General features: G+C 46.4%; 1 protein-coding gene across 2 annotated transcripts in view; it reads left to right on the top strand.

The window, feature by feature from the left end:
- Positions 1-22,423, top strand: part of LOC146189850 (uncharacterized) — a 387,936-nt gene that overhangs the window by 280,303 nt on the left and 85,210 nt on the right. The window contains exon 1 of one of the 2 annotated variants that reach the window (XM_084604619.1): positions 2,012-2,302. The exons of the other annotated variant lie outside the window; for it this stretch is intronic. The gene's annotated coding sequence lies outside the window, so the exon portion shown is untranslated. Of the gene's footprint in view, positions 1-2,011; positions 2,303-22,423 lie in introns of those variants that run through there. 2 annotated transcript variants of the gene reach the window in all.

Raw genomic sequence — 22,423 nt, 5'->3', positions numbered from 1 at the left:
TTAACAAACACTGCGCGTAACTGGAACAGATAGCGCTCTCCGCTTTCCACTCCTTAACTTTATTGAAAACTTTATATATATATATATATATATATATATATATATATATATATATATATATATATATATATATATATATATATATATATATATATATATATATATATATATATATATATATATATATATATATATAGCTCCACGGTGATCGTGTAGGAGTCGTACCCCGGCACGTTCCGCCAAATGAAGAGGGGTTTATTGGGGGTTATTCGAAGAACTGGAGACGGCGACCGATAACACAAGACAATCGTAGAGCGAAGCACAATCTCGTCCGAACAAGACAGTCGAACTCTCAGTGCGCGCGCCAGCTGATCGGCGTCTTCGCGATGGCAAAGGTGCATGACGTCTTCAACGTACATTGCGACCCCTTCGTTCGGACGCTGGACTCGAGAGGTTAGGGCACGCTCCGCGTTCTTCCGGCGGTCTCTGTTGGCGCACGTACCAAGGAGCTGGTTTCGAAAGGCCGGCCACGTAGAGAATGTGGCCTCGCGGTTCTCTATAATCACGTCCGAGCAGCTCTTCAAGGCTAAAGTAGACGTTTCGCATTTTTGCAGCGTCATCCCAGCCGTTAAATGTCGCGACTCTTTCGTAGTGAGTTAGCCAGTCCTCGGCGTCTTCGAATTGCTCACCCTGAAATGGCTTAGGGGCACGTGGGTCTGAAGGATGAGACAGGGCGAAGGGGTAGAAGGGACAGTCGTGGTATGGGCGGGCGGTGTCGTTGCAATAGCTAGGGTAGAAGTTAGGGGCTCTTCGTCAAGAGGGAAGGTCTCGGGGGGCATGTCTTGGAGCCACCGGCTTGTACGATGAACAGGAGTGGTCACGAGAGGCGGCCACGTCGGGTCGTCCGCAGAAGGGATCATCGATGGCACCTCCACCAGTGTCACGACTCAAGCCACAGGGAGCAGTGAGGGTACACATAGACTAAGACCCGAGAGTAAGGTCGACTTCTAGCTCCGATAACAGTGTCCAGGACCAGTGCGCTTCTCGAGCCAACTACCGCTTCGTCGGCGGCGGCACCAAGCACGGCAGCCGCGCGGCGCTAGGCACGTGGCAATATTCTGCCCTCCCAACTGTAATTCGAGGTTTACTGTGCGAAAAAAAATAGTGTAATCTTCCCGATTCAGGCAGAATATTTTGTATGTTTTTGGAAGACCAAACATTGAATGAATAATTCTCTTTTACAGCCTCCCGCTTATTTACAGTATTTGTTTTCACACTGAGATTTTATTTTCTTTACTGTCTCCATTCTCTGGCATTTTCCATCAGCTCAGCGTGTTTCTCCTTGCTCACACTGACAGCTCAGGCCAATCACGATTTCCGAACGTACGCGCGAAACAAATTGACTTCGGTCGAACCTAAAATAGACACCCACCGAGGCGACATCGTCTAAACGCGGTCCCGCACGTCCCACGCACTCCGATGCTGTCCGAGGCGAAAACAACACGCCCCCCCCCCCACCCCCCCTCTTACCACCTCTGCCCTCTACTGTCAGAGATCACAGAGACATGTCTCGAGCGGGCGGTTTTTTTTTTCCTCCGTGGGGAGAAGCATGGTCGACGAGCCTCTTTTTCCCTTCTTTATTACCCTGTGTCTTTCTTATCTCACTCCCCATTCTGTTTCTGTGGCAGCGCGAGGGAAGCGGCGTGTGGGGAGAAAGATAAGAGAAAAAAGGCGCGAAATTCGCCGAGAGAGCAAAAAGCACCCAAGAAGCCCAAAGATTCCGCAAGCCAAGCCAAGGAAATATAAAGCAGCGCTCGGAGCTCGGAATAAAAAAAAAAAAAAATAAAAATCTCACAGGCCCGAAACCCCCTCTCGGAGCTCCGGGTTCGGCGTAGTCTGCCAGGTGGTCGTTGACGTCATCGGAACGGCGGCCCACGACTGGCTGGAAGCTTGCTGCGAGGGCGCCGGCGGGGCGGTTCCGGATCTCTGGGTTCCGACGCGGCGCTCGCTTTGCTCGCTCGCTCGCTCATCGGTCGCTGTGGTGCGTGTGCGTTGGCAGCTGCCGGTTTGTGTCGTCGACGCCGCTGTGTTTTTTCGGGTTGTGTGTGAGCGAACCGGGGCATTCACGGAAAGAACGACAAAAAGAAGAATAAAAGCTGGAAGTGGGCAGGTAAAAGAAACAAACGGGAAAGAAAGAGGGAGACACGCGACAGTGTCTGCGTTTTGAAACTGTCGTCCACGCCGAAAGGGGCCCGAAACTCCCGGTCAACCACCATCGCTGTCGTCGGCCGACGCACGCTCGGTGAGCTGAAACTTATGAGCTCCGTGTCTGTACACGTCAAACCGCGAAACCTGCCCGTTATGGGAATACGGGTGGGTCAGTACTTGTGACTGTTGTCTTGTTTAAAGGAGGAGAAAAAAAAACGTTCATCTCGCTGGCGTTATAGGATCGCCTCGATTTTTAAAGGGATTTACAGCTGAGTAAACTGTGACCGGTCAATCATCCGCACGGCCCCGCAGAACATGGTCAACCGCCTCCTGTCATACCCCGCACCGTCCTCAGAGCAAAGCGTCGTCACTTTAGCTTTTCTCATCTCTGACTTGACCTTTGTTTCCAAGCGAGCTGTGTAGGAATACTCGACTGCCACATTCCGGCATTGCTATGTCCATCACCCGGTTCGATGAATTTCTCCGATCACTGAGCGCGTCGGGACCCTTGCTTCACTTGTAGACCGCGTCGCCTGTCGATGCCACGTTACAACTTGTCTTCAGGCGACACTCGACAATGCGTAGGCTACCGCGTCACGCAAAACTACACATGTGGTGTTCTTTACCGCGTCAAGCAAAAACTATCCTGCCAATATTCTTCCGCTTAACCTCCTCAGATTGCCACTGTCATATTTGGTCTCCGTTGTAATCGGGCAGGCGTGATTTCTCGTCTCCATACCATGACCGGTTCATGGAGTCTTGTCATCCTAGCGAGCAACGTTTAGTCGATAGTTGTTTCGCCTCGTAGTCTGTATGTAGCAGGAAATATTCGCATCTGCTAAGGCCACATGTGCATGTTTGTTCCTTTTTGTTCTTTTTACTCTCGGAGGTGAACATCTCGTAGAACGCCGGTTCTGCTTCCGGTTTCGGGCTTCGTGCGGGAAGGATCCATCTGACACCTGTTGCCACCGCTCCGCTCGCGAGTCGACAGTTCGTCTTTTAACCTTTAATCTCTGTTTCGCGTCAGTTCTGTTGATCTCATGCTTTATAGAGGGACGGGATTTTGTCCGACAATATCGTGAACTCATGTTAGGAAAGTGCGGAGATAATACTGACGCTGTCTTGATTGCATATATAGTACGCGGTTCGCCGCAGTTAGGACTGTTGGGATTCTTTTCGACGCACATATCACGCAATAGCTGACACCAATTTGTATGCTTTGTGTCTACCATGCATGAGAATGAATTTGCCAATATTTTTACTGAACGGTCAGTTCCGGAATTGCCACAAAGTAATATACAGAACATATATACAACAGTCTGATACTATTTATCCAACGCACACTTTCGCGTATATGCCAACCCAGGCTTCACATTCAGCGTTGCAGCCAATTCCAGTTTCAATAAATATTGGTTCGTCGGTAGTCGTACTGGCTTGGGTGGACACCTGTTGATACTACCGCCGAGCTCCCGTTACGGCAAGCTCTCTCTGTTCCCCTGCCACGATTTTGCCTCTCTACATTCCGTCTACGTCATGTCGCCCAAGTTTATTACCCTCAGACTTCACATATTCGCTGTCGTTCAATTCAGGTCGACTTTCCGGCGTTTCGCGGGAGTAAGACGAGGTCGTTAAACCCCGCGTGGCTTTCTGCGGCGACATCGCGGAGCCCTCCTGACGTTAGGCCTGACCCTCGGTCACCTGTTGCACGCTCGAAACGAGCAGGCGCCTGCAACGTGGCCACAGAGACGCGTGCGGTTCTTTCGATATCCGGAGTAGCGTTGTTATAAACGCAAGGCCCCGGCATTTCATTTTATTGTAGTATTAATAGAACTTCGCGGATGCTTTTGCTATAGTTTGCTCGAGCGTGCGAAATAGTAGGACCACCTGTTGATGCCGCGGTACCCCCTTTTTTTTTTAACTTTGTTTGTTTTGCATTAGATATTACCGCCGCTCTCAGATTTTGCTATTTTAGTTTAGCAACGATTTTTTAATCGCGCTGTTCTGTCCGTGGCGCTGAGTAGAACGTCTCCAAACAAGGTTCGCACGATATTCTTACTGCTATATCCCATATCACCCTGGGTCTTCTGTTGCACTATTATCATATTCGCTCATGACGACGCTGTTGACGCTTAAGCATCTGAAACGAGTGTACGCTGTTACTGTAGCGAATATTCGCCGGAATTCGATGTGTTCTGTGTCACGATGCGTGTCGCTACCATCGCTAAGTCACTGAAAACGCACCGGATGCTATTGAATCTTATTTTTATCCAAAACAATTCTAGCACTTTCGGCCGGGTTCTGGCAATGCGTCGAGGCTTTTCGAAGTTTTACCTGTGTGCTCAAAAAGTAAGAAGGCAAAAGTAGGAAAATGAAAGCGTAATTTAGGATAATCGGGCAATAACCTAGTGAATGTCATTTCGACCCGTCTTCAAGACGTCAGTAGACAGATCTGTCTAGACTTTTCTGTCTTATATCTGCCTATGTGGTGCAAACAAAAATACACATCGTGACCCCACTCGATATGCACCTTTTAAGGGATCCTTCCATGCTATAGTTATCGATACAGCTGCGCCGTAAAATCGCCGAGCACAATACTCTTGTTCTTGGATATGCCAGTGACGATGGATCTAATTTTGTTGTCATTTTTTGGTGCGAGCTCATTTCGGCTGTATTTCCTCACTAGGTCTCTTTGGAACCCTGTAAACTACAGAAATTTTGTCTTGACGTGGCATCTGGTTTCTGTAAAGTCAAGCTCAGCTGTTCAGATAGGAAATAAACACCCTTAGCCGACAGTTGACACTGGAGCAGCTCTTCAGTGACGTCGTTCACAGCATGAGACTGAGAGGCGTGACGTGATCGATCAATCTGCCAACTGTTGGCACGAGCGCTGCTCCTTCTATTACGGCCTGAGCTGATTTAATCAATGCTTCGTATTGCTTCCTACTATACCGTGTCACAGAATCAGAGCTTCTCTGCAAGTCTTTCGCATTTGACATTTCGTCGGTTACTTGTCGTCATACCAATTCCGGGCCTACGTCGGAGCACCGCCTTCGCTTTCGGCGTTTTATGATTGGCTGCATGACGCAGGCATTTTCTTTGCCGTCGGCCCGGAAAAAAATAGGCTATCTTAGCAGCTGAGACGGCAGAGTGGCTGCTTTTTCTCCCTCTTTTTTTCTTTCTAATCGACAGTGTTTTTTATTCTGTACATGTTATCAGCATTTGACGCAGTTCCACATGTTGGTACTGTTCCTTTTCGCCTATTCATTGCATTACAGCAACAAGCGTCTTCATTTGCAAGTCAACGCCGCGTCTCTACTTTCGTTTCGTGCCGTCTGAGTTGCGCTCCGCCTTTTCCTTTTTAATGTGCACCGACTCAGTGCCAAAAAAATTACATTTCGCAATACATTATTTAACCTCCGTGCGTTCGCAACCCTCAGAAAATCTTAGTTCAAACGATTTTTACATTCTTTCGCGTTTACTGACGCCAGATCACCTAAGGGGAAAAGACAGAACAAGGACATAGAAAGGGCGATTTCAGAAGTGGAGATATATATCGCACTCTTAAGTATGCGAAATTCCAATCCGATGCATTCGTCTATGTTTTCAAGTTTTGTTCGGAGTACATTCCAGCTGCGTTCTAGTACATCGCTTTTTCGTATGCCTCGAAGAGTGACCCGTTGAAAGGTTTAAGTCCGGCATTCAGTACCGAAAGAGTAGGCCTTTTCCTTAATTCCTCCTTTAATGCTCCGAGTGGTGAAGGGTGGCAGTTCCTGGCCCTACGGGGCTGGGACGGTAAGTCAACGCCACTTGCGGCGGGGCTAGCCAGCCACTGAATTTTATCTCTTGTAGGCCGTCATTGCACCCGCCACTGCTTCGGTGCTGGACGACGGCTGCTCTTGCGGCGCGCGTCTTTCTCTCCCTCTTATTTTTCCTTTCTTCTCTATTTTCTCTTCTGTCCGCAAGAGACAGCGGAGGTGTCTCAGCTACATAGCCAGTAGCAGGCCCGTGCATTTTCTTTCTCTTTTTCCTACAGCCACAACAACCTCCTTTAATGCTAGAGGTTAACGATTTTTTTTTTAATATGACGCTGAGGTTTAACTCGTCGGCTAGGTTCAACTTGTACCTAATGTCGCTTTCTTTTATATTAGTGTCATTTTAGTGCTGATATGGCGTTAATATATTTAGGAAAGTCTCGTTTGTGCATATTTATTTTTCTCCTTGTCAATGTGATTTGCCGGTCGAAGCAGCGCAAAGAAGTATATTAATATAAAACCATACAGCGCATGCCAGACATAGGAGTGGAAACGAACGGCTTCGGATTGCCCACCTCACTCCGCGATGCACATAAATAATAACTCCAGCTCGCCCGTTAACGCCCGCAAGAACCACGTTCTCCGCTGGCGACCGCTCGTAGATCTACGTCGTAAAACAGAAGCTTCATAACGAGGCGAAAATTGTGATACTGTGAAATACTAACCCTACATTAACGCTCCACATCAGCGCCTTCAAGAGTGTCCGGAATCCTTCCATTCTAACTCGCTCGGTGGCCGCTTTTGCTTACTGTTGTTGTTGTTGTGGCTGTAGCAAGAAAGAAAAGAAAATGCACAGGCCTGCTACTGGCTCTGTAGCTAAGCCACCTCCGCTGCCTCGTGCAGATAGAAGAGAATATAGATAAAGAAAAGGAAGAGGGAAAGAAAGACGCGCGCCGCAACAACAGCCGTCGTCCACCACCAGCGGTGGCGTGTGCAATGACGGCCTAGAACAGATAAAAATTCGGTGCCAGGCTTGCCCCCGCCGCAAGCGACGGTGACCCACCTGTACCAACCCCATCCTTTGCTTACTGGGGTGCTACGAGTTAACCGTCCGTTTGTGCTCTGCGTTCATACACAGGAAAGATAACTGGTAGCGAGGAAATTAATGTGGGAGGGGGGGGGGGGGGGGGGCTGAAAAGCATCCTATGGCAAGAGGCGGAATAGGCGGCAGAAAACGGTTGGAGGGACATTTTCGTCCACCTCAGGAGTGATACGGGACAGTGTCAAAAAGCGCTATGACCCTTCAGTGACTCGTAACCCTTGGATCAGACGTCCAATTCGGGCACTTGATAAACACTCCCCTTATGAGCGACGTCACTCCATGTAACGTCGTGACTGTGTCAGGACGCTTTTTGATTAATCAGTGTTTTCTAATCACAAGTTCTCCGTCGAATGGGACAATCTGACGCTTTCGCTTTAATAAGGTATATGCGGTTTAGCAGAGGGCTGCGGATCAATGTGAAGCCTTTCTGTAGGCACTTAACGCGGAGTGATGTCATACAGCCCACGGACTTTAATTTCTGGTTAGACTGTAGAGAAATTAGTCCAGCGCGACCCGGATTAGATTCCGCATCATCCTTCCCCAGCAGCCTGTCAGCCTCTGCGTTGGGTTCAGTCGTTTCACAACTGTTATGCACACGGGATGGACGCAACTAGCGGCATTTGCAAATGTAAAGTTTTGACGCCGTATTCTACTTGTTAGCAATCAAGCTCGAGACTAAACCGAATTGGTTCATAAAACATAAATGAAATGTAAAGCAGAAAAAGGAAAAGTCAGGCCTTGCGAGCGCTCGAGCTGGACGACCCTGCAGACGACCTGCACCCACTGTTGCTGCTGTGACCAAGGTAATGCGAAGGAAGATGCTGCGAAAGAGGACAGATAGAAAGGGGCAGGGAGGGGGCGAATACACATGATGACTTAATTTCTCTGCAATAAATCATGCTGGCGGGTGCAACGGATGCGCGGTAGAAGATGCTTGGGCGTCTGTGAAACTGCGTTAGTCATGACGTCTCTCTGCACTCAGGGCACGGTTTATGCTTAAACGAAAGAAAATGGTTCTCACGATAGAGAAATCAATTCCCACTTACCCCTCACTGACTCACTCGATCAATCAATCAACCAACCAAGTCATTCAAGTAGACAATCAATGAATCGTCAATGAATGAATGAGTCGTCCACATGTCCTAACAAACCCTATCAAAAACCTTGCGTTTGTCTACAGAATTTTACATGAAATTTTTCGTGAGCACAGTGCCTTCACTGTCTCGACTTTCACCACGACGGTATAGGTCCAAGCCAATGGCGCTAAAATATTTGTTCTAAACGACAACCACACTACGGGCGGTCACTATCACTTCGCACAGGAGGAGGATGGCACACCTGGTGGTGTCTTAACACTATATTTCTTTTTTTTTCTGACATGCCCTCGCCCGTGCATTACCTTTCCTCCGGTTCCCCGTTGTGTGCGACCGCCAAGGGACGGGCGAAACCTAATTTTAGGCCCTGTTTTGTGAACGCTCTGGCGTGCGTCTGGGACCCGCAGTGCTTCGTCCAAAGCTGCCCGTGTTACTCGGCACGACGCGCTAAAGAAGGTGAGAAAGGTCTGCAGTTCGCACCGTATACGGTCCTCATCGTAAATCTTCCTGCGTTTCGGAAGAAAAAATCCGGAATGCCGGAAAGTGCGCGTCGCGGTAATTTTCTTCCGCTACACCTTTGGCGAGTTCGGTTTTCCGCGCTTGTTTTTCCTTTATAGCATGCTGATCTAACAGCCGAGAGAGAGAGAGAGAGAGAGAGAGAGAGAGAGAGAGAGAGAGAGAGAGAGAGAGAGAGGAAGAAGGATGGAGGCTCGGTATTCGTTCATCACAATTTAAACCACTAATCTAGGCTGTTTAACAGAGGACGCCACTCTTTTATGCACAGTATTTGAAGCTTAGAACTTTCTTTCTACGGCTCTTACAGGATTTCATTTGTAACAAAGGGACAGCGATCACGAATTAAAGCTGGCATGGATTATTGAATTAACCTACTCTAACAACAGGGCTGCCACCTTCATTGAAGACGAAGATTTTTCAACCGGAAAAAGGGAAAAAAATGCACTACACGTGTCGCCACGATAGATCGATGTCTCGCATAAACTGCATTAATCAGCACACTATATTTCGAGCTGTGATTCAAGAGGCACAATACACAGCCATTCGCTCTGAAGTGGTAATCACAGGAGTTTTGTGTCTGTAGATGTCATTGCACCGCAGCTCCACCGCGGCTGTACCCTGGCTTCACTTTCCCTCTAGCCTTTCATCCACTGAGTCACTGCGGCGGGATGATGTGGGTTAAGGTATAGCCAGTTAAAAGGTAGCGTATACGGCCTGAAATCTCCGCAAAGCATAAACGACCATGCTGCATGACACACGGATGCCGTGACGTAGAATAAAGTGTATGGCAGTCTGGTTTGTATGGTACTTCGATGACGATGACTGTCCTATGAACTCTTGGCAGGCTTTGTTCGTAAGCGAAACAAAAATGGCGCTTGATGTAACTTCTGAAACTTTGCAAAAGCTGCTACGTGTTCTGCGGCATTGATATTTCTTGAACCTGTTAATATGTATATACACAAAGCGCATCCGTTCCGAGCGTTTAACACAGCGGAATCTCTTTGCTTTTGTTTTGTTTGTTTTGAAAGAATAAGCCGTAGTTATGTTGTTGTTTTTTTCGGCGAGTAACCCTATTTTAGCATTGATCAAGGAAAAAAAAAATAAGCTTTTCCTTTGTTCCGGTTTTCAGCGCTCGTAATGTGATTCTCTGTCACGAACGCGACGCAGGGACATCCGGCAGCGATGAAGCGCAGACTCACAATGGTGAGGAAAGTTGATGGATTCCTAAGGCAGTGTAGTGACGCGTACGGGAGTGCAGCAGTCGCAATGGAAGGACACGGATACGCGAATGCACGCAGCGACGGAGCGAACGGTGATGGAGCTGCAACGTGCGGCTATCCGGTTCGGCGAGCTGCCTTTAAGTGCAGCGCGCTGATACTGTTGACCACGAGTCCTCCCGGATGCGGAAATCTGACGCTGCCCGTGTTTCGCTCTACTTTTACCCAGGAAGCGGGGTAGTGAAAGGAAATTTAATCACCTTTCCATCGTGGCTGACAGTCAATGTTACCGTACACTCTTAATCTGGCTCCACATATGTGTACAAAAAGCTCCAGTTATAAGAGGAACCTTCCACTTATATAAGCGGAAGTTCCACTTATAACGACCATTTTGACACGTATGTGGAATGAAATTAATTTTGCAGTTATAAGTAGAACTTTCACTTATATAAGTGATAGTTCACTTATAACTGAAACATTTTTGACGCGCATGTGGAACCAGATTAAGAGTGTGGCAATTAACGTAATGCGGATGTCTGGCGTGAGCGGTCTGGAAGCTGTACTGTGTCATAACTGACATCTGCCACGTGTGCGCTCTTGGCAGTGGGTTGCGATGTTAATGGCCCTAGCCTGCACGAAGAAGTAGTCATGCCTGCAAAATCACTGCCCTATGTAGCAAGATTCAATCGTAACGGACGTGTGATCAGCAATGAATTCATGATCAATAAAAGGTGCACGTAAATCGGTAACTTAAGTAAATGCACCACGTGTAACTATGCGCTGACTGCACGTTTCTCGGCGTAGACAAGTACCTTCATGACGACTTTCCTGTCGCGGAGATTTCCCGGCACGAGTCAACGAGACGTCTGTCAGTGTCTTCTTATGTGAAACACCTGGAAACTGAACAGATGGTGTCATTGTGTGGCTGTCACTTTAGCATCGTACTGACGTTACACTGTGCCTTTTGTTAAAAGGAGCTGACGTCATCGGGTATGCGGCATCTTTTGCATCCGCTTGTCATTGGATACGTCACGCTGTTGTCCGTTCCTACGTGAGCGATGAACTATATACAGCTTTTCTGCTCTTAATGGAACCAATTTCTGCAAACCATTCGATAGGTCACAGTATCCTGGATGTTGTTTTATGCGTTGCCATTAGTAAAGCTTCTGTTTTTTCTGACCTTTTTGCCTAACCTCTCGTTAGTATAGTAAAGGTCATGGAACAAAAACGAACAAAGACAAAAACGATTTTCATATATCTTTGTATTTGTCTGGCCTTGATACTGCTAAAACGTCTTCTATTCTAGTTTACTACATTTTTTTTTTTTTTTGCGTTTAGATGTAAACGCTTTCGGCTGTATTGACAGCTAACGGCCGTCAATACAGAGTCTCCTGGAAGTCGTGAACGCTGCACCTAATGACAACATATATACAGCGCTCCTGCTCTACACACTAGTTTTGTTTGTGCGAGCACGACAGCAGAGCAGCAGCTAGGGCCTTTCAGTCCCTGCAATCACTAAAAGAAACCACGACTATTTAAAGGCCATCCAACACGGGCAGATGGGTTCACACGCTAGGCGCGTACAATCTGCCACCGCCTTTCTAAGCGTAGCCCACACCGCATCAGCTTGCTTCCACCTGGAGTTCGCGTGCTAGAAGCGAACTTCATACTCACGCTCTTCGTACCCTCTCCACTATTTCCACCCGCAACCTCTCTTTCTCTCTCTCTCTCGCCCCGCCCCCCTTCTCCTCGGGATGGCCGGTGGCGTGCCTAAGGAAAGCGAGAGGAGCCCATCGGAGCGCGAAAAGGCTAAGCAGAGGGCAGAGCCAGAGCACCTGTTGCGCGCTCGTCGGCGCACGAAATGCGGCTGCGGATAAGCCTGCTGGTTTCAGTGTGACGCATCTCAATTTGATCGCTCAAATGTCTTGGGAAACGCTTAGGCAACGACTAAGGGAGGACGGCATAGCGTGCATGTTTTTAGCCGGAATTTAACTCCACTTAAACCGACTATGACGTTCGTCTTCACTGTTTGGCATAATTAGGTATGGTTTTGCTTGGTGGTTGGGCACTGAGGGACCATGGAGTTTGGCGATGTGCAAAACGTCTTTACTTGATTGGGCTTTTGGGGAAAGGAAAAACTCAGCATCTTCGGCACTTCTAGGTGGACACTTGCGCTTACAACGAATGGCATACGATTTGAGATACGTATGTCGCCCGGTTCGAATCCGTATCCATCTTGACTAACAGACAGATGCTGAGTGGCAAGCGAAACGGTATGACACCACTCTGAACGCTGGGCGCAGAACAATTGCGTCACAGTTCTGATAGGAAATCGCGCGCGCATTTTTTTCCGACGCGTTTGGAACGATGCCAGTTCACGATGACGACGCATTTCCACAAAACGAGCCGAATTTTAACGGGATACATACTCTATCGCGTAATATATTGTTACGTACATGCCACCGAAGAGGACGACGATAGAAAATAGAGTGAGAGACGAAGAAGCTGAAGAAACCGTTGGGGCTTGCCTGAAAACCTGCTGTGTTTTGCTCTGCTGTGCTGTGAACACTTGTTCATCACCTGCTGTGGTTTCTTGTGCTAGCCTTTTTCCCCGTATCAATATATTTACAAAAAAAAAAAGAAAACGAATAGCAAGGAGATGAAATGGAGCGCTCCTCAGGTAAATTTTCCCTGAGAAAGAGGCCCATTAATATTTATTTTATTTATTTGTTTACTTGCGGTGGAAAACGACAGTCGCGAAAATGGCTGTTCAGTGTATCCAATTTGAAATGAGTCATACGTAAGCCAAACTAGTGGAATCCGAAAGCGAAGTTGAGCGCAACAGGGTCCGACAGATAGGCGAGGTGGGCGAACGAGATTGGGAAGCTTGCGTGAGTAGTGGGGGCATAGCTTGGCTCGTATTTATGAGGGAGGTGTGTCACGGGAGTTCGTTTTGTATTAACAGCTGCTGCCTTTCGTATTTATGTTCCTGTGGTCTGGAGGTTAGGCGTCAGCATTGTCCGGAGGATGCCCGCCCCTGTTATATCCGACTGGATCCACACACACACGGTCATTAGGCAATGCAGGCGTAACGCCAGGCGCTGCTCTTTGCTATTTGCCGCTTATTGTCTGGCTTTTTTTTTTTTTTCTTTAAAACCCTGAACAGCGGAAGCCCTTAACAGCGGCATGTACGCGATTAGCATACCTGTTTGGATTCCGATTGTTCTGCATCTTGGAGTTCAAGCAGGCAAGACCAGCGCTATGCCTTGCAATGGAGCTTCTACCTTAGCGTGACTCCATTCCTCCTTCCGCATCGCCCTCTTCACTGCAGCACTGCCTGTCAGGTGTTACTGCGTAAAAATGGGGATTCGAGAATTTTTTTTCTTTTATATAGCGTACTTGCCAAATGTTAGCCGCGGCCACCTGTGAGAGGAAGCCTAGCCCACCCTGGTACACTGGTGCGAGTCCAGGCCATTCCTCACGTTTACGTATTCGTGTTTTCCTTGATTCTCTAAAAGGATAATTGCAAGGTGCCCGCCCATAGGCATTCACTTGCGTGGCTTCCGTGTGTCGGCGGTATTTAACGTAAGTCGCGGTAAATGCTCTGGAATGTCCGTGAAAGACTTAACGTCGTAATTTTCTGCTAGGAAGCAGGGGAAGTAGTAGTAGGTGCGGGGCGTCGGAAATAAGGAGAGATTTGACACGGAGTAACTGCAGATATAGGGAAGTAGCTTCTATAGGCCTGTCACAATACGCTTTGCCTTCGATGCACGCTTGCAATACTTATGTGGGCTTTATCATTGTAGTTGTGCACTAGCAGACTGTACTGACCAAAGAGGTGGAGAAAAGAGAGAGAGAGAGAGAAAGAGAGAGAGAGAGGGAAAGTAATGTAATGAAAGGCAAGGTGTACAGGTCGACCAGCGGTAAAGCGTGGCCTGCAGCTCCACAATGGGAAAAAGTGCTAAGGTGTGGAGACTAACCAAGAGGTTCTACTTAAGTTGAGGACAACCCAAAGGGCTATGGAACGAAAAATGGTAGGGGTAACATTAACAGATAGGAAGCGTTCAGAGTGGGTCAGAGAAATAACTCAAGTTACTGACGTTCTAGTGGAAATGGAGGAGAAGAAATGGGCATGGGCAGGACATGCAGTCTGAAGAGAGGATACCCGATGGTCGCTTAGGGTAACAAACTGGATTCCAAGGCAAGGAAAGCGTAGCAGGGGGCGGCATAAAGTTAGGTGGGCGGATGAGGTTAAGAAGTTCGCAGGGGTCAAGTGGATGCAGCTAGCACAAAACCGGGTTAATTGGAGAAATATGTGAGAGGCCTTCGCCCTGCCGTGGGTATGGTCAGGCTGATCATGATGATGATGAAGGTGTGAATGGAGGGTGATGATGTCATAGCACAATGAAATTATTTGTGGTGGTTTGAGCCGCTGAGAAGACCTGGCACAGAATTGATGACACTCGTCTCGTGCAACTTGCAGCACGTCTTCCATACACACTGTCACTGTAAACACACAGTTACAGAACAGAGCTTTGCAATTCCGTTGCTGACACAAACACGTAAACATGTACAGCACGCACTGCGCCAGAAAATGCTCGACGCACATGTATTCCGCACGCACCAGTTGTCAGTGCACACATACCGGCACAGCTACAGAGAGTAGCTCTGCGTTTTCACGTGCAGGCTTAAACGCGCACAGCACTACACCGAAACAAATTAAAAATAAACATCCGCATGTTTGAGCAGAACCAAGTGTGTTTATGGTGTGCCCACTGTAAGCCGTGTCCTTGCGCACTCCTCGCGCAAACCTGTTTCTCCAAGAAACTCAGAAAGACCCTTATCTCACGCCAGTTATCAGTCAGTTTCGCCAAATTTGCAAATCGTTCTCCCGGCCTTTTGTTAATGCATTCACTTTTTTTTAGTACTGTTCTCCCGATTCGTTGCGCTGCCTATGTCCTATCTGTCAGTGCTGCCTTGGAGGTACCGACGCCGGAAATAGACATTCCTGATGTTACTGGTGTAATCTAGCAACGAAAAGAAATTAAAAAAGGGGGGGGGGGGGGGGGGGGGGTGGAGAAAAAGATTACGCGAAGCGTATAAAGCTCTTTCGGTCGAAAAGCCGTCGGTGTAGTTGTAGTCGGCACGATTCAAGCAGGAAAATCTTGATTGGCCGACAGAGTCATGACGACACAGCCACATGACCTCGTGCGGGAATTTCAAACACCCCACATTCAAACTAAACCATATAGCGAATTGGGGATGATTCTAAATCAAGCTAAAATCTGTGAGAAGGTTCCTGTTTTCAGGTATTTCTGAAATTAGTAGTAATTCAATATAATCACTTCGTCGTAGTTTGGGTTCTAACCCAGGTCCTCTGCATATCAGAAGGGCATGCAACGTATAGACAGCGTGGATTTTTTCTTTATAGCCAGTTTCGACAGTGGTCAAATGGCACAAGTTGTCACCATATCATCATCATCGTCATCAACCGAGATATACCCACTGCAGGGTGAAGGCCTCTCCCATACTCCTCCATTTAACCCAGTGCTGTGCTAGCTGCCTCCACTGAAATTCTTACCCTCATCAGCCCATCTAATTTTCTGCCGCCCCCTGCTACGCTTTCCTTCCCTTGGAATCAAATTTGTTGCCCTAAGCGACCATTGGTTGTCCTTTCTACGCACTACATGTCCTGCCCATGCCCATTTCTTCTTTTTGGTTTTCACTAGAATGTCATTAAATCGAGTTATTGCTCTGGCTCACTCTGCGCGCTTCCGATTTCTTAACGTTACACCTACCATTTTTCGTTTCGTACAACTTTGCGTACAACTTTAATTCTCCTCAACATAAGCACAATTGTTTTCATTAGTCTCCACGTTACAGCACCAATAAAACGATGGCACCAAGAATGTTACCCGCACTTGGGTCAACGCAGTAATTTAACTCTTCTTCAGATTTTCAAGTTCATCCAACATTAAAAGCGTTAATTGTTGGGCTAGTTGGAGATCAGTCTCAAAATTCATCTTGTTCAGCGCAAAAGGACAGGACATACAGTAAGAAGACACGTACACCACAGGCGCTGTGGCGTACGTGTCTTCCTGCTGTGTGTCCTGTCCTTTTGCGCGAAACAAGATCCAACATTAGTAGCCACTCAGGTGGCTCTAGCTACGCTCGGTAAGCTTCCAGCACATACATAATAATTTCTATAAAGTTTTCTCTCACTGGCTGAACGACTACGTCAGGATTTCTAAATGCCATCCTCGTTTTCCAAATGCTATGAAGGCCGAGGAGCATAGATCGCAAGTTGTTGTTTTTGTTTTAATTTATTGCCAGGTTTTGACAGTCATCAAAACACATTGCTTAAAAATATATATAAGCGTGTTTAGAATTACACTTAGTCAACGTGTTGTGGTGCGTATTACTTACTGACGTGTGTTTGAGATGTGTACTGATATTACAGTAATATAATTTTAGATCTTAAATGATTTAAACAAGAAAACCTAAAAAATGGCGCAGTGAAAAGAGGTTGTTAAAACTCTCCGTGTCTACATTTAAGGCAACGCTTGTGCGTCCCCCTAATTATTCAAGCAAATGCTACAAAACAGGTCCGCAGGTAACAAGGACGGAATGTGGCGGGACGCTGTGCTCTTAACTATTAAAACAGGTGCGCTACATGTAGTCACAAGTAAGATTGATTAAGCCCGTTTACGGGGCGTTACGCGGCAGTTACATCACTAGACGCCACGCTCGCTTCACATCGCTTGCTATTTCTCTCCTTTCTTCTTTTCTTTCGCATACGCGAAAAGCTGCACGTGTGCAATAGATCCACTTTCAGCGTAAACTTTCCCTTTTTATACCGGACGAGAAAAAACAAATAAAATAACATGTCTGTTCAGATTCCGCACCTGCATTGTTTCTGAAATGAGTCAGGGGAGGTTGCCGTGTGAGGGTTCCTTTGTTTCTGCATTCTTCATCTTCATTTTCTTCTTTTTTGGGGTCTTGGCGTGTGAATAACCTGCTTTTCGCGCCATATTGCTTGTTTTCTGTGTCGCAACGTCAGACGAGCTTCAGAGCGAGCGCCGAACTCTTTAACTCTCTACAGACGGCGGTTCGAATGATCGATTTCATTCTTCCTCTTTCTCTCTCACACACACACACACACACACACACACACACACACACACACACACACACACACACACACACACACACACACACACACACACACACACACACACACACACACACACACACACACACACACACACACACACACACACACACACACACACACACACACACACACACACACACATATATATATATATATATATATATATATATATATATATATATATATATATATGAAAAATCGAGGAGGCAGGGCGTTATGGTGTTCATGTGTCTCTGTCCTTGCACATGAGCCTGTTTGATGTATTCGCCCGATTATGTTCCGATTTCACTGAATTCGACGTTTAAACTTCATAACTTGATAAATAACACTGATTGGTCCTGTGCAGGCCGACGGTGTATAACGTTTACCCAACCTCATCATCATCATCATCATCATTTATTAACCCTTAAAGGTCCCGTTCGGGACATTGCATAAGGGGGGGGGGGGGGGGTACAGGGTTGTTCAGCAGTCATACATGATCATAAATATAAAAGTAATATAGAAGTATAGAAATATATATATATATATATATATATATATATATATATATATATATATATAGAAAATAAGAAAATAAGATAAAAACACAAAATAGAAACAGCAGATACACTCATATCACGGAAAACTTGAGCTGCTGTCATCTAATTAGATGAGTAACGTACAAAGCTTTTACAACACGACAGTAATTTACGGCCGACGTGAACGCCGACAAGCCCCGAATCGTAGGCCTCGGTCTGAAGCGAACATAGTTTTTTCTTGGAAGGGTTATCTTTATGATTCGCTATTGGGAACCTCTCTACCACTTGTGATTACTACCGTCATGACCGATAGCAGTCAATAAACGTTATTCGCCGTTTCGGTTCTTTATAAAGACGAGGCCGTCAACTAATGACAGGAAGTCCAGACAACCAGTGTAAAAAGAAGCTTTGAAGATTGTCGCGGCTCCTTATAAATGAAGCCACTTATCTGAACGTATCACCGCTTATCCTAGGTATTACCAGGGTTGTGCACGCAAGTTTATACATAGAGTACTCCCAAATTTTACTTAGTGTGTAATTAACTTAGCGTCGATATCTTGGTTTCAGACGAATTTAGCTTCTTTCGCATCTCAGATAGGGTGCGGCTTGGTGCACTTTCGCGAACGGAGTAAATAATTTCCCATAAGATTTGTAACTTCCTACTCTTGTGGGACTCCCGTAATTTTTCATCCATGCAGAGTACAGAGCCAGTATTCATACCATTTTATTATTCCCGAATAGCGTGAGTCATTATTTTCGCAGCGGCAAGATATTCCACATCGTAGCCGATGTTGATATGAAAGGCTGTGGTTGATGTGCGCTGCAATGTTTAGCGCCTGTGACAATTCAAATAATGACGTACATTTCTCTAAATTATAAGCAGTCTTTTGCTGCGTTGCGGAAGTAAAAAAATTACAGGAGCGCGCTTAAGTCTGCTTAAAAGCGGAAATGACGAAAGCCACTTTACAAGTCGGGTGGCAGTGAAGACGCCATCGCTAAAGTCATCAGCAGCATCATTATCGATACCATCGTCATTTTGTTAGTAACGAATTGCACTGTCACTGTCTTCATTCTGTCATCATTATCATTATCACTAACTGCATCATCATTATCGCTACCATCATGTCACTATCAATGCATGCTGTAATCATGATCAACTAAACGCAGCGTCATTGTCATCGCTACTATCATCCTTACGCAAGACAAGGAGAATTACGATATGTTTCTCATTATCCCAGCGTGGCGTAGTGGTTTGCGCTCTCGGTTGGGGATCGGAGGGATAATGGTTCTATTCGCTGGTGAGACGACAGTTTTTTTTTTTTTTTTCTGTAATTGGCAACGCGATGGACGTTTTCTGATCAAACTTTCTGTCCACAGTACGCTTGAGCCAAGAAAAACGCTTAGGCTGTATCGAAACGTCGAAACAATTGTGCTTTGTCTACAATTCATAATCGCTTGTCGGTGCGTGAAGTGAGCCATGAATGAGCCGTTAAAGGTAACAGGCGGTGGAAATCGTCTTTCTCGCGCTAGCACTCGTGGAACGCTGAACGACTCCCACGTCTATAACAGGAATGGTTTGTAGACTGAGGCCACCCTGGTATTTACCACTAAAGGGCGTTCAACATTAGCGTGCTCTCTTTTGTTTATATTTATTTATTTACAATACATAACAGGGCTTCTTGCGTAAGAGGCAGCAATACAATTATATGTGATAGTGCTAAAAAAAGCAGTAAAATCTATTCCAATTAACACTGTTAAGTACAACACAATATTAGGCATCCGTTGCCAATCCAAGAAACAATATCAATATATTAATTATAATACGTATATACGTAAATGTTACCGCTGAAAGTCGAGCTAGTTGGTCAGACGACATAATGCACCACGCAGCAGAGAAGGCGACGACACACAGGAGTGGCACACAATACACACATATACATAAACAAGGACAATGCTGCACTGACAACTGATTAAATTTAACACCAACATCCTCTTCCTTCTCCACTTCTAAGGACACACGCCACTTCTTTGACGGTCCTCCCAATCTAAAAAGTCTTTCTCTTTCTTTGACAAGAGAACAGAAGGCATACTAACGCAGTCTTTACCATCTGCGTTAGCATGTCTTCAGTTCTCCTGTCAAAGAAAGAGAAATACTTTTTAAATCGAGGACCGTCAAAAAAGAAGTGGTGCGTGTCCTTAGAAGTGGAGAAGGAAGAGGATGTTGGTGTTAGATTTAATCAGTTGTCAGTGCAGCATTTTCCTTGTTTATGTGTATGTGTGTATTGTGTACCTCTCCTGTGTGTCGTCGCCTACTCTGCTGCGTGGTGCATTATGACGTAAATGTATCTTATTCGTAATATTAACAGTACGTATTGTTATTATTACGCAAAGTGGTAAGCATGGTAATCAGAAGACTCTTTTAAAATCAAGTGATTTACTCTTCCAAAATACTAAGAATTTCGTCGTATATGTAGCAGAACCGCGAATAGTTCGCACCCTGACGCCATCGATCAAATTACGACATACCTCGGCGTCGCCTGAGCACCGCCGACCTACAGAGCTTCGGCGCGAAGGTCGTTTCGCACCTGAACTTAGGCAATGACTAGTGCCCTAGGAAGCAAATGTTGTCAATTTGCGCCATTCACACGGCCTGCCCTGCGTCCTGGTCTATGTCCTGTCACAGTCAGTGCCCACTTCGCTCACTTTCTCTTTTCCTCCAATCGTGAGCTCTAAACGCCCACTCCCCAAATCTTTCATTCGTTTAAATGCCACAGCGCCTGAACGGGCAAAAACAGGTATATTTCTTCACATCACCAGAGTCACGGAGAGTGAACAAGCATACTTCACTTTTCGCGAGCTCTTAGGTATCTCTCAAAGAAAAAAGAGCTGGCACTCCTGAAGTGAAAGGTTTAGGTTGGGGTTATCCTCGCGTGTGTTTTTCTTTGTGTCTTCGTGCCAGCATTTAAAAAACGTACCTTCGCCATGACGTTCTGGTTCTCTTTATTTTCCTTTATGGCTTCCATTACTATTGGCCTCGCTTCTTTTTTTTTTGTTTTCTTTTTTCGATCGTCATTTTGCAACTATGATAGAACGACTTTAAAATGATGGTTCGCTTATCGTCTCGCATCTGTCGTGTACCAACTCTCGCTTTGTGGGTTCAAATTGTGAGGCACATCACTACTATATAACTGCGTCTTCTCATTCGCGCGTTTTCGGCATTTAAAGTTGTACAGCACATTGTCTACTCTCATGCCAGTGGAGAGCCGAACTGGTTCTGTTGATTCGGCTCGTCCGCTAAATTATGACTTTTAAACAAGACAGTGGGTACACAGAATGGTCTTTAAAGTATAAAACTAAGTAAATGAAAGCGCTGTGCAGCGACAGCCTCGCGTACGTTTCAGGCTTTATTGTCGGCATACAAGTGATATTTACGCTGTGAAATGTTTTGGCGCCCCATGTTTTTTTAATGCTCTTAGGAAGCTGTGTGGTCACTAGGCAGTGCAGCGATGAGAAATCAATGAGTTTTAGTTGGAGTGCGGGGCACTGAACCACATCGCCTGTTTTACGCACACTGATAGTATGCACCGGTGTTCATACGTTGGCTGTAAAATCGTTTTTCAAGTTCTTTTTGCTGTGTGGGCTTTAATGTCCCAAGCCTATATTCGGCCTGTCAGAGACGTGGTAGTGGAGGACACTGGATTAGTTTAAGCCACCAGGCGTTAACATGCGCTGACAATGCACAAGAGATTAACTCTTTTTCGCATTTAACTGACATCAAAATTCCGCCGCAGCTTCCAGGACTCGAGCGTGAGTCCTTAAGCGCAATAGACGAATGCTATAGTCACCGGGTCATCGCAGCAGTTCAAGAAGTTTGCGGTGGGACGAGTGGGTCGTTCTCATGAGCCTCTACTAATTCCCAGCCTACTTAATGCTCTTAATGCTCAAGCTGGCCGTATAGTATTCTTGTATTTATACTGGTCTACAGGTGAACGTGGGTATTTTATATGCGAACCTGTGACGACGATTGTGAAGCCCCCTTTCAGTTGGCACTTTCTCTGCAAAAATTGGCCGCTGTATTAGCTCTTTGTAAGGTTTGCTATGCCGCTTGCACTGCTGCACAAGAAGAAGACAGCTTGCCAGGGGTAATGAAAGGTTCTTGAAAGACTAGGGGGCGGGGAGGGGGATGGGGTATGAGGGGGTTGATGAGGGGGTCGATGAGGGGATAGATGAGGAAGGGGGCTCGCTTTCCTTTCGCCAGCCACGGAACGAAGTAAGAGAAGGAAAGTCAGGGGATTACGTTGCGAAAGGAGGAGGCTTACTTAAAGATCCGCTGCCGTCTTCTTCGCTTGCTTGATCATCGACTAATGCAGAGAGCCTCGTACGAGCCCAGTCGTCGTCGTTGTCCCGCGCTGGCGCAATCAGGCACGGTAGAGTCTGCCGAACCTGCGGTCACCGACCCCGGCGCGCGCGCTGGGATTCTACTGGTAGAGTGCTTGGAGCAATGCGCTGGTTAAAGACGCCTGGTAACTAAGACCGCAACTGCATTGAGTATAGCTTTGTGGGAGGCTGAATTCTTTGAAAAGGAAGGGTATACTTTGGAAAATGAATGCAAATAAAAGCAGTGCCGTGAGGCTCAGAAATCTTAGGGAGCTAAACAAAATTTTGACTTTACGACGGTTAATATAATCGCTCGGCTTTTAAGGAAAATGGACGTGTTTGTTATCTCTTAAATTTGAAGCTCCCGGTATTGCAAATTGAAAACATGAATTTGAGAGAGAGAGAGAGAGAGAGAGAGAGAGAGAGAGAGAGAGAGAGAGACCCTTTTAGACATGAGAGAGAGAG

The sequence above is a fragment of the Amblyomma maculatum genome, chromosome 5, assembly GCF_055883805.1.
Source record: "Amblyomma maculatum isolate TAMU_Amacu chromosome 5, ASM5588380v1, whole genome shotgun sequence".
NCBI classification, from domain to species: domain Eukaryota; kingdom Metazoa; phylum Arthropoda; class Arachnida; order Ixodida; family Ixodidae; genus Amblyomma; species Amblyomma maculatum.
Note: the sequence above shows the minus strand (reverse complement) of the source record. Positions and strands in the feature narration are given on the sequence as shown.